Source organism: Dermacentor albipictus, chromosome 3 (assembly GCF_038994185.2).
Source record: "Dermacentor albipictus isolate Rhodes 1998 colony chromosome 3, USDA_Dalb.pri_finalv2, whole genome shotgun sequence".
Taxonomy (NCBI): Eukaryota; Metazoa; Arthropoda; class Arachnida; order Ixodida; family Ixodidae; genus Dermacentor; species Dermacentor albipictus.
This window is the reverse complement of record NC_091823.1, coordinates 186,364,949-186,376,980: the sequence shown is the minus strand read 5'-3', so window position 1 is coordinate 186,376,980 and position 12,032 is coordinate 186,364,949. Positions and strand designations below refer to the sequence as shown.

General features: G+C 49.9%; 1 protein-coding gene and 1 pseudogene across 8 annotated transcripts in view; one reads left to right on the top strand and one right to left on the bottom strand.

Annotated features, from left to right (window-relative positions):
* The window catches only part of Doa (Darkener of apricot), a 116,183-nt gene that overhangs the window by 55,540 nt on the left and 48,611 nt on the right, over window positions 1-12,032 (top strand). The gene's annotated exons all lie outside the window — the stretch shown is intronic.
* On the bottom strand, window positions 3,675-9,060 carry LOC139057109 (piggyBac transposable element-derived protein 4-like; annotated as a pseudogene).

Below are 12,032 nucleotides of genomic sequence, written 5' to 3'. Positions count from 1 at the left end.
CACCGTCTGACACTCTCCGTCGTCAACGTTAGACTACCCCCCTTTTTGGATGGCGGATCCTGAATTGTGGTTTATCCAGGTAGAATCGCAATTCACTGCACGGCGCATCATGACAGACCTCGCGAAGTATGGCGGTGAGCAGTCTGCCCCCATCAATCGCTAGTGAAATTCAAGACCTGCTGTTTTCCCCTCCAGCAGGCAATGCTTATGCCAGGCTGAAGGCAACACTCATTCGCAGCCTCACACCCCCTGAGAATCAATGGCTGCAACAGGTGCCAGCCATCCCACCTCTCGGACCGCATGTCCAGCCAGCTGTTGGGTCATATGCAGCAACTACTTGGCAGCATGGTGAATGGTCTCAGTAATATACGATTGTTCCGAGAAATATTTCTACTGTACTGAAGGCACTGGGCACAGTGCTGGTGAAAGAAGATGAGAAGTGCTTGCTTGCCCGCTTCGCCATAGCACCGACTGACTTGTTTCGGCCTACCTCGGCAAACCTACAACTTGTGCTGGTGGGCAAACACCCCTATTGTATTTGGTGGAGGTGCAGCGTGTCGATACCTGTACCTCTCGCTAATGCTGTTGCCCGGCCATACGATACTCCGGCTCCTGACGCCTACCGGACCACTGGCACCTTCCACGTGTCACCGCCACCTTTACACCCGATTCCCAACCCTTACTCGGTCGCTGGAGCCCCTGTTGTCAACCTGTGGTGAATACCTGATAACCAGCCAATATGCTATTCATGCCGTTTCCCTAGCAACGTAGCACGATTCTGTTGCTGTCGCAGCTTCCATTTACCTGACAGTGTACATGCATGTAGCCTCAAGCTACATGCCTGTTCGGCTTCCGCGTCACAAGTCGTCGAATCTTCCTCCGGACTCGTCTTGCAGTCGACAACCCTTCGATTCATGCCGGTCACCTTCCCCATGTCACCGATCCATTTCCCCAATGGTTCGCCGACCCAGCTCAGCCCGAGATAAGAACAGTTGCAGTTCCAGAGGCAAGAACTGTGTTTTCGTTGAACATTTCAAGGCCTCATTCTTCCACTGTGAATGAAATTTCACTGTTAGTAGATGGCATCACCATACATGCACTTATTGACACTGGAGCCACTATTTCTATTGCAGTCGCCGACCGTTTATTTGGACCTCACGGGGACTGCGCAAATGTCCGGATAAACAGGTGTCTGAAAAAGCAGAATAAAAAAAAAAGAAATCCTTTATTTCCATGCACTTATTCAGGCTCGGCAGTAGGCCTGAAGAAATCGTGAATGCGCCGTTGCACGCTGTTCCGTTCACGCGCAATCATATAAGCCTGAATCTCGGATAGGGTTGTATGGTCACTAGAGGGTCGAGTTCTGTGCATCTTAGTACAGCAGTATCAGCACCTGTGAAACTGTCGAATGAGACGGTGTCGGAATCGCAATGCAACCACTGCGCAGGTCTTGGCAGAACATTTTCGGCCTCAGTAGGGAGCACATCGGAAGGCGACAAATCCTAGGCCTCCCGGCACCCGCTTGCCGACATTCCCCAGCGCAGTCTGCGCGGGCACTGCCATTAGACACTTGACGCGATGTTTCCATGCGCCGCGTTGGATCACCGTAACCTCGACACAGCACACAAAGCAAACACCACCGTGCTGACACCAGTCACACAAACGAAAAACATGGCCTGCTCGTAGCGTCATGCGCGAAGAAACAAACAAATCAGCTGCTGGATTGTCTTGACATGGCTTACTAAGCTGAAACTGGAACTGCTGCAGAGCCACTCTATCGAACTAGGCAGAAACGATGATGATTAACGGGGATTTCCAGTAGCGCCACTTCGGGGGGCAGCAAGGAAGCTCCGTTCAAAACAAAAATGGCGTTCAGCAAGTCGGACCATGCACCGGTCAGAGTCGGTGCATGGTGCTCTCGACCGAGTTGGCTAAAGGAGTGTCCGAAAAATCAGACAAGAGGTTGCAAGGTGTCCGAACTTTGGGCATTTGTTATACATTATGGTTTATCGGTAGAATGGCGGTGCTGTGAAGCAGACCGAATAATCGAGCATGTCCGAATTTTTGGACTCCGAAAAATCAGTCGGCGGCTGTACAGTGGAATCTTGATGATACGATCATGGCTAATACGAATTCCCGGATGATATGAATTTTTCTGTGGTCCCGGCCGAGCTCCATTTCTTTGCAACATGCTAGAGAACGGTTGTTACAAATCAATTTTCGAGACAAGTCGGTTGATACGAAAATTATCGAAGACACTTTGGAAATTCTAAAGTGTGCTTGGCGAAAGCCAAACGCTGCTGCTGTCTGTGCTCTGCTTCCCTGGCTTTGCTGTTCGGTGAAATAGCCAGTCGCTGCTGCCGTGTGCGCTCCAATTAATTCGCTTTGGTGTTTGCCGATATCGCCTGTCGCTGCTGCCGCTTTTGTTCTGCTTCCCTGTTTTTGGTACCCAGCGATCTAATCAGTCGCTGTTGGCGTTTCCGTTCTTCCTCCCTTGCTTTCTCATCTGGTGACGTGTTCAGTCGTCGCATGCGCATTCGCTCCTTGTTGTTCTGGCGTTTGTTGTTGGGTGAATCCGGCGCCCGCTGCTGCTTTCCCAAACTGCTTGGCGCGGAATAACTGGGCCGCTTCATAGCCATGCGTCTCACTCACTCGACTGCAACGAGACGTCTGGCAAAAGAGCGGCGGCAGCGGTGGTGCAGCTGCCGCCGACGTGCGCGCGCTTGTTCTACCGCTACTCTGTGGCGTCACGGTTGTTATGCACAGCTGCGCCCCCAACTGGTGCAGCGGTTGCTAAGGAGGGGAGGAAGTTGCGCCGCTGCGCGGAGGAGAGGCTACAGTTGGCACGATTCCAGCGCACGGACGGGCGCGAAGGCGAGCATGAAAGGCTTTCGCCTTAATAAACGCCGCCCCACCGACGGCTGCGAAAGAGAACAGTGCGCAGTCGCATGATTTCTCCCTTTCTCTTTTGGTGCAGAGGCGCGGAAGCCGCGACTGAGCGCGAAGAGTTTGAAGGTATGGCGCTTTTGTTGCTTTTGTGCTTTTCCTCCTCTTCCGCGCGCCATCGGATGGAGTAGCTGCTGTGCTTTGGGCCACATTCTTTGTGTTAGACATGGGCAACAGCGTAGGACCACCATTGGCGGCAGAAACGCTGCATGCGCTCGAAGTTCTGAGGTGTGCTATGGCCGCGGATTAAGTGAGCGATGACACGTGCACGCGTTTTTACGGATTTGAACAGTCTGCTAAGTGACCTGACAAAGAAAAAGAAGCAGAAGGACATTAGAGACTTTTTCTTCAAGAAATAAATGCGTTTTATGTACGTGTGCCTGACGGATTTCACCTCTGACTCTTTAACTCTTTCGCTACCAGGGGAAAAAGGGCAGTTTTTACTAGGTAGAAGGAAATATTTTTTGGCGGCTGTGCATGAATGCATTATTTACATTCTTTGGTATGAAAATGTAGCTAAGGGAATTTCCTATTCAATAACATAAATGTTGCATATATATTTATTTCACAAATTAATGAAAAAATGTTTATAATGTAAAAATTTATGCAGTGAGGATATCGCTGTTTGAAAAAGGTGCACAACTTTAAAAATATCAGGGGTAAAAAAATTTGAAGATATACATTTTGTAGCCTTATATGTTCTAAAGAAATAACACAAGTTGCAGAAACTTTTTCGGAAAACTGTTCTTTCCACAAAAAAGAAAAGTTAGCGTGGTTGAGTGGCATGCCATTCTCCAAAGCAGTCCCTCGTCGGGATGAAACAGAAATGCACACCGCATGGCTCACAAAAAACTGCCGTTTTCATCTTATTTAATTTTTTTTATAGCAGAGCTTGCAGTTACGGCGCTTTTCTTGCACCTGGCGCTTGTGCTCAGACTTGGGAGGAGGTGGAGGGTGACTAGGTCTGTCGTCTAAACCAAAAATCTGGTTTACCAGCTCAATTCAAAATTCAAGCTGGTAAAAGCCAGTGTTTCTGGAGAGCTCCTTTATCACTGGGTGATGCTCCCTGTGTTCCTGGAAAATGATGACGCTGTTGACGACAGCAATGTCAATGCAGTGGAAGAACAGTGTCTTCCACCACCTGACACACTTCATCAAGACATTATAGGAAACAATAAGTTGATCGGATTTGTCAACACCAAGCATGCCCTTATTATAGTCTTCTATCAAAAGCGGCTTCCTGATGGGGGAGCTTTGTCAATTGGTCTCCTCTCATCACTTTTCGCATTGCAGTGACGTGATTGTTGGCAGTGTGTGCTGTTCTTATCATGTTTACAGCGCGCTTGTCTTTCCACTGCAAGTACAGCACATCACGGCACCGCAGCCAGCGAATGTGACCTTGAGTTGCTTTTTTCTCCCAAGTGGAGTCTTGCAACTGGGAGGGAAATCCATGACGATCTTTGCGCATTGTTCTGCAAGAGAGAGCCTTCCTTTCAAGGAGATGTTCAAAGAGGGAGGTGGACATGTAGAAGTTGTCAAGGTAGACAATGTAGCCTTGATCCAAATATGCATCACAAAGGCAGGTTACAACATCATAAGCCAGTCCCTTTGAGCTTGGTGTTTCTCGCTTCCCGGTGTAAACACTGGATTGAACAGTGTAGCCTGTTCTTGAGTCAGCAAGGACCCATAGCTTATACCCTCAATTGACCCCTTGTCATGCATATACTGCTGAATGCCCGATCGTCCTTTTGATTTAACCATTCGTTCATCCACGCACAATTTCGGTATGGCTGGAAAGCTGACCTGACACGTCATTCATATGCTGCAGTAAATGTGCGATCCTGTGCAGCTTGCCATCGCGGACAGGGTCAGTCTTCTCCAGGTCCATGACTCTAAGAAAAGCATTGAACAAAAAAAATCGGCTCCTGGGCTTAATCTTTGGAGGAATGAGACCCGAAAATAACTCCGAGGTATTCCAGTATAGATAAAGGCGAGGCAGTTCCACAATTCCCATGTATATCAGGATTCCGATGCATTGCATTACTTCACCTGGACTGAAATTTTTCCATCAGCCGTCCTTTTCTGCGCAAGTCTGCGTCTCTAAAATATGCGTCCGGGCATATTTGTGTTTTCGGAGATAACGTTGATTAGCTCTGCTGTGAAAAGTAGTTGGAAGACATCGATGGCCCGTATGAAGTGCCGTGCATTACTCCAGAGCGCGCCGCCAACTTCGACCCCAGGGTTCGTTCTCGGAAAAAACTGCACGCGCGTTACAGCTGCTGGCAGGGAATCGTGTCCATATGACGTTGAGACCCTGAAAATACACTATATAGCTGTGAGTACATGCTCCACTGCCCATAACTATTTATTAGTACAGTCGCCGACCATTTATTCAGACCTCACGGGGACTGCGAAAATGTCCGAACAAACAGGTGTCCGAAAAAGCAGATTAATAAAAAAAGAATGAAATCCTTTATTTCGACGCGCTTATTCGGGTTGGCAGTAGACTTGAAGAAATCATAAATGCGCCATTGCACGCTGTTCCGTTCACGCGCAATCAGATGAGCCTGAATCTCGGAGAGGGTCGTACGGTCACTGCTTGTGCACGCTCCGCATGTGACGGTAGCGTAGCACATGGTGCGTCATCTTCCGACTCGGAGTCATCGTCAGACGGTGCAGCAGAAACCTGACGAATGATCTCGCCGTTGTCGAGTTCTGCGCATGTCAGTACAGCAGTGTCGGCACCTGTGAAACTGTCGAATGAGACGGTGTCCGGGATCGCAATGCAACCACTGCACAGGTCTCGGCAGAACATTTTCGGCGTCAGTAGGGAGCACATCGGAAGGTGACAAATCCTAGGCCTCCCGGCACCCGCTTGCCGACATTCCCCAGCGCAGTCCGCGGGCACTGTCAGTGCCATTAGACACTTGACGCGATGTTTCCGTGCGCCGCGTTGGATCACCGTAACCTCGACACAGCACACAAAGCAAACACCACCGTGCTGACACCAGTCACACAAACGAAAAACATGGCCTGCTCGTAGCGTCATGCGCGAAGAAACAAATTAGCTGCTGGATTGTCTTGACATGGCTTACTAAGCTGAAACTAGAACTGCTGTAGAGCCACTCTATCGAACCAGGCAAAAACGATGATGATGAGCGGGGATTTCCAGTAGCGCCACTTCGGGGGGCAGCAAGGAAGCTCCGTTCAAAACAAAAATGGCGTTCAGCAAGTCGGACCATGCATTGGTCAGAGTCGGTGCATGGTGCTCTCGACCGAGTTGGCTAAAGGAGTGTCCGAAAAATCAGACGAGAGGTTGCAAGGTGTCCGAACTTTCGGCAGTTTTTATACATTATGGTCTATGGAGAGAATGGCGGTGCCGTGAAGCTGACCGAATAATCGGGCCTGTCCGAATTTTTGGAGTCCGGAAAATCGGTCGGCGACTGTAATCGAAATGTGTGCCGCACAAAGAACCGACACTCACCCGCTGGATGTTCCGACTTGATTTGATGCATCCTCGTCCTTGGTGCTGAATTCTGATGTTTCCACGTCGTCTTCAGGCTCACTACTACTGATTTCGTCCGTATAATCAGCTACAGAAGCGCTCGGTTGAAGAGAAACACATCATTTAGGAGCATCTGCGCGCGATGACGACTCCATGATCGACCCGCTCGCCTGACAATTCGAAACTTCTTGCGGCGTGCGGAGACGAACCGGAAAGTAAAAAGCCAACAAAACGTAGCGGAAATCGTTGTGTGCTTCCCACTTTCTAACCTAGATGGGGCTATGCGCTCGCAAGCCGCACGAGAGCGCGAGAATTTGAACTTGAAATGCGTCGGATCAAATTGATCGATCTGAATAGGCGCGGTAGCGAAAGAGTTAATTTAGCTAGCTTTAATTGTTTCGACGATACGAATTTTGGCTAATACAAATATTCTTCGTGACCCCGTGAGATTCGTATCATCGAGATTCCACTGTATTAGTGAGAAGCTTTGCCACAATTTGAACAAAGTGACCACTCCACTTACCTCTCTATCTCGGCATATGGCAACCTCATATCACATTCAGCATTGTGTATAAGCTGCACTTTTACAGCGAAGCTGTATACCTCTACCGTCCGAGAAAATTTTTGTGTCGTTGGTGTGGTAAGGAAAAAACTCCCTATACGTGGGCTGTCCCCGGAGATAGTGCAATGGCAGGCCGCACCGACCCGTGGCAGAGGTGAAGCAGGCGTTAAGCACTCCCCATACAAGGGCCGATCCCGAAGATAGTGGAATGCTGGGCCGACCTGCGGCGGAGGTGCAGTTCACCATTAAAGAGCCCACATACACACCAGCGATCGCTGGTCATCACTGGTCATCCTTCTTCACAAGGTGGAAGGGCACAGTTCTTTTTTTTTTTTTTCGTCAGATTTTCTCGGGTCCGAGTTATACACAAATCAGGCCTATAGCTACACATCTAACACACTGTAGTGCCACTGCGACTACTGCGCCAGATAATTAGAAAACTGGTCACAGATATAATTTTATTTCACTATTTATCGCCACTTTCAAGCTAAGCACACTCAGGCGAGCTCATCTCATCAGCACTCTCACCACTGGGCTTCTTCGATTTTCCACTTCTCTCTACCCGCGGGCTGCCAGAGCCAGCCAGAGCGTCTTCGTTTTTCTCAGGTTGCTCCGCCCACCGCGCTACGCACTTCCGCCGGGCGTTCGTTTTGCTTGCGCTGGACGGTTCTGGCTACCCGCGGGCTGCCAGAACCTGCCAGGACGATTTTGGTCTGGCTGCTCTCTGGAAGTTCTCTGGCTAGCAAACGACTAAAAGAGGCCATGGGTGCTCGCTGCCATCTTTAGGGGGACTTCACGGTTTGCAACACGGGCGCATGAGGACTTAAATTTACCTCGCTCAGCCAACTGTCTACGGTCATATTTCGGATTTCCTTACTTCTAGCGTTGTCTTTTTAGGTGCTAACGCTCTGTTCCGCATCGCGAAGCGGCGTGATACGAGCCGTGGTGAACCGTTTGAAGCTTTTGTGTGTGTGCCTGTGTGTCCCCTGATTGCTTCTTCGCGGCGGTGAACAGCGTGCCGCGCTCTCATGCGAGCATGTTATCTGCATCGTGTTCCAGGCAAGTTGTAGACGCTCATTCACACATTGCGGTACATTTTGGGTTCGTCTTTCTCTGGTGGCGTTCCTTTTCACATATTTCACGTATGTATATCTCTCATTTATCTGCAGTTAGCGAAGGCTTCGCAGTTAGCCCGTGTTCGCTCCGTCTCTCCGTCGTATGCTTAGGTGGCAGCTCGAAACCGATATGTGTTCGAACTGCAGGCCGTTCATCTGAGAATACACTGATTGCACTTGGTACATTGGCTTATTGCTCTCATGATTGCGACCAATGTTGTTTTTCGTGTGAAACGTTCCGCTGGTCACAGGTGACGTGCATTTTCACGCGCCAGCCGCGTCTCCAGCTCCTTGAATGAGAAGCACCATCAGCCACAACAAACTTTCTGAAATCGAAGCCCAAGCAGGTCGGCACGAAATTTTATGCGTATGAGATGTACTCGATAACCTGCTTTTTCATGTCTTGTGATGACACAACGCCAACTCATCAATGTCGCCGGTGGTCGACGTGATCGCTGCGAGCAAGGATCCTCCAGTGTCACTTTCGAGAATACAATACGATTTCGCGTCTTGTCATCCGCCTCGTCTGAGGCCATCTGTTGCGCTGCGCAAGGCGAGGTTGGCCGAGTACGCGTCCTGCGCCGAGTCACGCGAAAGTGATCGTATCCTTGAATGCAACTATATATTTTCGAGTTGGCAACGCATAAATGGGCTGACTACGCCGAGCGCGCGTCGGCCTCGACGGTCACTGCCATGCTGGTAGCATGTTTACATTTGGCCAGCTGTACCGGCGTTCGATTTTGCGAACTTCGGGCAGGTTCGGGTTGTCTTGGGATCCCAGCCCACGTGACTTCCTGTCAGAACCGGAACTAGCTGGCTGCCGTCTGGCTCCCAGCGGGCTGCCAGAACTTCAAAAATCGAAGAGGCCCACTGGCGGATGAGCCCACTTCATCGGCGCGCTCCCAAAGCTGGTTGTCCTCTATGCTGTCCATGGCGTTTGATATCCCCATTACTATAAAGCTCTTTGCAACGGTGTCCACTGACAGGGAACATCACACGTCTGGAATCCAACTGCACACTTGCTGAAGAGACGCTCGCTTCAGTCACCCTGTTGGAGTTTCGTGGTTGCCTGCGGCCATCCACTTGGCATAGCACTGCCAAAATTCCATCTTGAATGGCCAGTTTATACAAACATAGTGGTTGCAGCGCGCTTGTCAAGCCACCAGGAATCACGGCCAAGTCTGCTTGGCAGTCGGCTAGCCGAGTCTTCACTCGGTCTGTTCGGTGGATGTGCAACGATGATTCTAATGGTATGCGGTCAGTGAAAAAAACTAGCGCCATCTTGTTGCACTTTGTGGGGCGGCTTATGCACGAGTACAGTCGCCGACCATTTATTCAGACCTCACCGGGACTGCGAAAATGTCCGAATAAACAAAATACATTATATAGCTGTGAGTACATGCTCGACTGCCCATAACTATTTATTAGTACAGTCGCCGACCATTTATTCGGACCTCACGGGGACTGCGAAAATGTCCGAATAAACAGGTGTCCGAAAAAGCAGATTAATAAAGAAAGAATGAAATCCTTTATTTCCACGCGCTTATTCGGGTCGGCAGTAGACTTGAAGAAATCATAAATGCGCCATTGCACGCTGTTCCGTTTACGCGCAATCAGATGAGCCTGAATCTCGGAGAGGGTCGTACGGTCACTGCTTGTGCACGCTCCGCATGTGACGGTAGCGTAGCACATGGTGCGTCATCTTCCGACTCGGCGTCATCGTCAGGCGGTGCAGCAGAAACCTGACGAATGATCTCGCCGTTGTCGAGTTCTGCGCATGTCAGTACAGCAGTGTCGGCACCTGTGAAACTGTCGAATGAGACAGTGTCCGGGATCGCAATGCAACCACTGCGCAGGTCTCGGCAGAACATTTTCGGCGTCAGTAGGGAGCGCATCGGAAGGCGACAAATCCTAGGCCTCCCGGCACCCGCTTGCCGACATTCCCCAGCGCAGTCCGCGGGCACTGTCGGCACCATTAGACACTTGACGCGATGTTTCCGTGCGCCGCGTTGGATCACCGAAACCTCGACACAGCACACAAAGCAAACACCACCGTGCCGACACCAGTCACACAAACGAAAAACATGGCCTGCTCGTAGCGTTGTGCGCGAAGAAACAAATCAGCTGCTGGATTGTCTTGACATGGCTTACTAAGCTGAAACTGGAACTGCTGTAGAGCCACTCTATCGAACCAGGCAGAAACGATGATGATGAGCGGGGATTTCGAGTAGCGCCACTTCGTGGGGCAGCAAGGAGGCTCCGTTCAAAACAAAAATGGCGTTCAGCAAGTCGAACCATGCACCGGTCAGAGTCGGTGCATGGTGCTCTTGATCGAGTTGGCTCAAGGAGTGTCCGAAAAATTAGCCGAGAGGTTGCGAGGTGTCCGAACTTTCAGCAGTTGTTATACATTATGGTCTATGGGGAGAATGGCGGTGCTGCGAAGCTGACCGAATAATCGGGCATGTCCGAATTTTTGGAGTCCGGAAAATCAGTCGGCGACTGTATACACAGTACATTGTTTAATTTGTCATCCTATCTCGTTGCTAGCAGGACGTTATCCTTGGATGGAATTTCCTGTCAGTCAATCGAGCTCTTGTTGACTGCACTCGTGCCTCCATTCTCCTAAAGTTCTTGACGCCTCTGACATGGACATTGCATCTTTCTCCACTGCTCTGGTTCTTGTGTCATGTAACTCTGCTGTGAACTCATCAGTTCTGTTTTTGCCATTGGGCTTTTGTACGCGCTGCCGAAACTTTCTGCTTCTGTTCTCTGTTGTTCTGCTGCCCTTTATGTGTGCAGTCCATCTGCCTGCCCATTATCCCCTACTCTGCAGCAAGTGCCTGGCAACCCCTGAAGCTTTCGATTGCGTTCTCCTGGCTACCATGTTCGGCGATGCGGCATCACTTCCGATTTATGCAGTCACTCCTCCCGCTGCGACTGATGCCCCTGTGGACATCTTCACTTGTGCCATCGATGCAGAACTCTCACCTGCACAGCACACAGGAATTTGCAAGATCCTCCAGCATTTTTTTGCCTTATTTGACAGTGACCAAACATTCTTGGGCTGAACGTCCGCAGTCATTCACTACAACAAACACCATTGCACCGGCATCCTTATCGTGTGGTGCCCGTTTAATGCCAGATCATTGATCAGCAGGTTGACGTGCTGGAGCGTGGCATCATCCAGCCCTCTAACAGTCCCTGGGCATCTCTGGTTGTCTTTGTTAACCCTTTGAAGGTTTTTGCCGTACATGTACGGCGGCAGTTTTCTGTCCCACAAGGTCTTTGCCGTACATGTACGGCGGCAGTTTTCTGTCCCACAAGGTCTTTGCCGTACCGATACGGTTTCGACCCTCCGCTTGAAATTTCGCGCCATAGTGACGATGCGTGCTCACTGAGAGGTGCTGCCACGTCTTAGGACTTTCAAGAAGCATTTGAAATTTGTGTTACTTTCTTGGGGAGATAAACAGAACTGATTTCTAGCTTCAGCGCATCGCGCAGACTTTGGCAACACCCCTTTTGCGGTTACGGTTTCGTCGCATGATCGCAACGAAGGTGCGCGAAACGTTATTTTTCTCTTTGTCGGCACTCTTTTGCAGGGCGGTGGAATTTGATTTCTATCTTGATTGGTGCTGCTTTTAGCTTGTTTATTACTGCCGTTTGCGAGGTGCAGTCTTCTCCCAATAATTCGAAGTTGCTTCATTGGAATTTTCGGTTAATTAGAAGTGAAGTGCTGGTCCCGTCAGTTTTGCATGTAATCCTGTAGAAGAAATCGCTCGATAATTCGAAGTCCTCATCCAGTAATATTGTTTAATTGGAAGTTAATTTTCAGCCGGAATCCTCGAGGTGACCGTCATTCTTTGGTAGAATGTGCAGAATGTGCACGCGCGATTATTCATTGCTA